This window comes from Monodelphis domestica, chromosome 3 (genome assembly GCF_027887165.1).
Source record: "Monodelphis domestica isolate mMonDom1 chromosome 3, mMonDom1.pri, whole genome shotgun sequence".
Lineage (NCBI taxonomy): Eukaryota > Metazoa > Chordata > Mammalia > Didelphimorphia > Didelphidae > Monodelphis > Monodelphis domestica.
The window spans coordinates 157582762-157587213 of NC_077229.1; the positions used below are offsets into that span (position 1 = coordinate 157582762).

A 4452-nucleotide genomic window follows, 5' to 3' on the forward strand; every position below is an offset into this window, starting at 1 on the left:
AATAGTTGTCAGTGTAGTAAATAGGACTTGAAATGGTCCATCATAAGCAGATTCGTTTGACCCAATGTGTTGGAAATTCTTTATATACACCCTATCCCCAGGGTTTAAATCATGAAGTGAGAAGTCTATGGGGCCTGCTTGAGCAGCAGCTCCAGAGTCATGGAGTTCTTGCAATTTAGTTTGTAATCATCTGACATATGTAGCAATGGTTGTATCCCCTCCTAACAAAAAGGTACAGGCAGGGGTAAATGGTTGTGCTTGAACAGGTGGATGTCCAAATAGCATCTCAAATGATGAGATAAGTAAATCACATCTGGGTTTGCCTCTGAGATAAAATAGAGCCAGAGATAGAATTTCAGGTCATTTCAAATAAGTCTCCATGCACAATTTTCCAATAATGGTTTTAAGTTCTTTATTCATTCATTCAAATTGGCCGGAGCTCTGGGGATGATATGGTATATGAAATTTAGGAGTTATTCCCCAAATATGAATAAATTTATAATAAGACTGAATCAGTAAATTGATTTCCTCTATCTGAGTCAATATGTGCTGGCAATCCAAAATGGGGAATAATTTCTTTTAAAAGGACTTTGGCAACAAAAGCAGATGTGGCCGAAGCAGTAGGGAATGCTTCAGGCCACCTGGTCAGCTGATTGACTATGACCAGAAAAAAATTTATACTATCCAGCTTTTGGCATAGAGATGAAATTGATTTGTAAATGTTCAAATGGTGTGTAAGTGAGAGGACATCCACCAACGGCTTTGCCACAAAAGCCTTTGATTGATTAAAGGCCTGACAGGTAGGGCAGGCTGTACATATTTTAGAGGATAAAGTAGTTATACCAGGGGCTATCCATACTCTTTTAACATAGTCCACGATGCCCTGGGTGCCAAAATGACCATTTTTATGAATAGATTGGCAAATTTGTTTATAAAAACTTCTAGGGAGCAGGGGTTTTCCTTCAAAACACATCCATACTCCATTAATCTGTTTTGCTTTAAATTTTTGCTTCCATATTCCCACTTCCTTGTCCTTATAGGAAAGGGATAAATCCAAATCATCAGTAATTGTTAGTGTAAAATTAATTCAGGTCCTTCTAAAGCTGCTAGTTTGGCTGTGATATCTATTTGGTTATTTCCCCTGGAAACAGGGTCATTGCCACCTGTGAACAGTGAACAACAGAGCAGTGAACAACAGCTATGGCTTTGAGGGGCTGGATGGCAGAAAGAAGTTTAGTAATAAGACTTGAATTGGCAATACATTTTCCAGATGATGTTAAGAATCCCCTTTGGAGCCATAGCTTGCCAAAGGCATGACATATGCCAAAGGTGTAGTGGGAATCTATGTAAATTATGACTCTTTTATCCTTTGCAATGATACAGGCATGTTTCAACACAGTGAGTTCTATACCTTGTGCACTTATATTTGAGGATAAAAAAGCTGACCAGAGAGTATCAAATTTGGTAACTACTGCAGCTCTTGTATAGCCCACACCATCTCTCATAAATGAAAAACAATCTGCAAATAATATTAAATCTGAATTATCCAATGAGGTGTCCAGTAAATCATTACGAGATTTATTAGCAATGGACACTAAGGATATACAAATGTGTAAAGGATCTCTAGAAGTTGGAAAATCAGGGAGAAAGGTTGCAGGGTCCTTGAGTCACTTAAATTAGAACATCTAACTGCTATTTTATATTTAAAACAGGCTATCCTGTCTGTCCCTGCTTTAGGCATCCCAAATTATGATAAACCATTTACCTTATATATACATGAACAGAAAGGGTAGCTTCAGGTGTTCTAACAACTTTTGGAAAGTGTAAAGAGCTCCAATGATTCATTTGCCCCCTTAAAGACCTGTTGAATGGGCTGAAGACAGGCCTCTATGAGAGAGGATTAAGCAGTTTTCAACAAAGTGTGGCAATGGACAGGAACTGTCATGTAGTAGGGGTCCTACAGAAGACTGAGATAGGTGAGCATTATCTAGGGACCTTGCTACAATTAGAGACTATGTTGAAGACCTGGTTCCCTCATATTGCCTCTCAAAGGGCACTCCAGGGGATGGAAAGCACAAGCTTCTCTCGAAGTATTTGCTATCAGTCAGGCATACCCAACTGGTCCCTCAGCTGATCTTGCTAGAAAGGAGGTGAATCAGATTCAGTTAAGACATATAGATCCAGGAAAAAGAGAAGTTGCATTCTCAAGAACAAGAGTTGCCCCAACTCCTCCCTGAATGGTCAGTCATGAACTTGACATGGATCCACACAACCCCTATTTACAATCCACCTTTCAGTTCCTTTGGCTCAGCAGCCTTCAGTCATGGTCTTTTGGGTCCTGGGGCAAGCTTGGGTTTAACCTCTTCCTTCAACATTGAACACAATATTTTGCATGTTTATCACCCATCACTTCTGTCCCCTATTCTGCAGTGTCTTCTGTTGTCTGTGATGGTCCAAAGAACATCTCTGAAGAAGAACCTCATTGCTACAGTTTTCCAGTTTCTCTAGCATCTACTCCACTGACCTCAAAGAGGAGCCATTCTCTGTCCTGACCCTGTTTACCCACTGTGACCAGAAAGAACACAACTAGAATGGATGAAAAACAGGCCCTTCATTTCTGCTGATGTCCTATTCTCCCCATCTCAACTACGGGACTATCCTCTGTGCTCTGGTTCTTTTGTGTTTCATTTTTCTTTTTTGAAGTGTGTATATTTGTGCTAAGTAGAGAGAAACCCTCTCTGATTAAAGTAATTTTGCACTTAAAAAAGGGGGACCAAGTTTTTTGTAAGTGATACAAGGGGCTTAGTGATTTCCCCATAACAGGGATCCACTGCCAAGAAAATCTTGTTGCTCCAAGAATCACCCTCAATTGTTTTTAGTGGTAGGAGCACTTAATTTTTGGATATTTTCAGTTTGCTTAGGAGAAATAGCACAGGCACCAGGGGTTAAAATGAATGCCAAATATTCTACTTTTGGTAGACACCACTGAACCTTTTCCTTTGGACCTTGTGCTCTCTTTTATGTAGTTCTAGGAGGAGGTCCTTATTATCCTCTTGGCATGCTTCAGCATTTGTTGAAGCCAAGAGTAGGTCATCTACATAATTTATTAATTTTCTGTTGTTGTTTTTTTTTTTAATTTTATATTGTCAGTGTCTTGACTTAAAATTTGTGCAAAAAGTCTTGGACTTTCTATGTAACATTGAAACAGATGAGTCCATGTCTAAGAGCCCTCCCTGTGAAAGCAAAAATATGCATGGAAAAGCTTTTTAATTCTTTGGGGTATCCCTAAAATCCCCATTGCATTCTCTGAGACAATGGAATTGCAATATAAATCATGTGTACTCTTTAATACAGACCTGGAAGCTCCCAGTATCTAAAAGGCAATCATAATAGATGTTACCAACCTTTAAGGTAACATGTGGCTCATCAGTATGGAGGGGGACAGTGGATAGGGACAATGAGTAATAAGACATCAGGGTCAGGAAAATCAAAGAATGTGTCCTGTGATTCCTGTGCCCCAACTCCTCCCCCCTGCCATATGCCTTCATAATTTTGGGGAATTTCTTTGGGCTCCCTCCTGAGGAGTAGTAGCACCCTGAGTATTTTTTTTGGATGAACTCTACTTAAGTTATACTATTGTGGAGTTAGTTGGTTTGAGTTATCATTTTCCCAATTCCTATTTTTATGATTTTGATTTCTAAAATTTTGATTCCTATAGTCATTATAGTTATTTCTATAAGTCTGAAAGTTGTGATTTCTATGATCATTATTATAGTCATTTCTATAATTATTATTTCTCATTGCCTTAAATAAATTTTTACAATCCATCAATTTGTACCCATTTTTCTCAAAGAAGTGGCATATAATGTATCAGTAGTTAGATTCTCAGAGAGGGGCAAGTGCCATTGGTTGAGTATCATACTATTTTTTCCTGTTTATCAAGCCTATTTCTTAAATATTTCTATTCTTTCCTAGTTCTCTCCATGAAATCACTAGTCTGTTACTATTTTTCTTTGTTCCATTTGAAACATGAACAGCATTTTTTCTCAATCCATCAAGGTCCATTTCTGGCCACCTTGGGCAATGAGTTCTAAAATAATCCCTGATCACTTTGCAAGAGTTATTGACAAAGTGTCTTCTAATTTTTCATGTGATTTTCTTTAGAAAGATCAAATTCTATGTACTAACCCTCAAACACAATGAGCCTATCCATGAATCTGGAGGGTGTCTCATAATCATTTTGCTTAAGTTTTTCAAATTCTGTCCATCTATCTGTGTTATCAGACCACTCTCTCATTGCAGTTAGAATTGCCTCCCTACAACAATATAGTTGTAAATAATCTTCAGAGATATTATAGTACCACCTAGGATTTTGAGATGGCTAGTATTCTGCATTGCTCCCCTGGAATTGTTAACATGAGAAATTATTTTATTTTTCTCATGTTCCATTAG

At 38.1% G+C, this 4452-nt stretch overlaps 1 pseudogene; it reads left to right on the top strand.

The window, feature by feature from the left end:
- The first annotated feature begins 1313 nt into the window (after positions 1-1313).
- Positions 1314-2378, top strand: LOC103105483 (circadian-associated transcriptional repressor-like; annotated as a pseudogene).
- The last annotated feature ends 2074 nt before the right edge of the window (positions 2379-4452 follow it).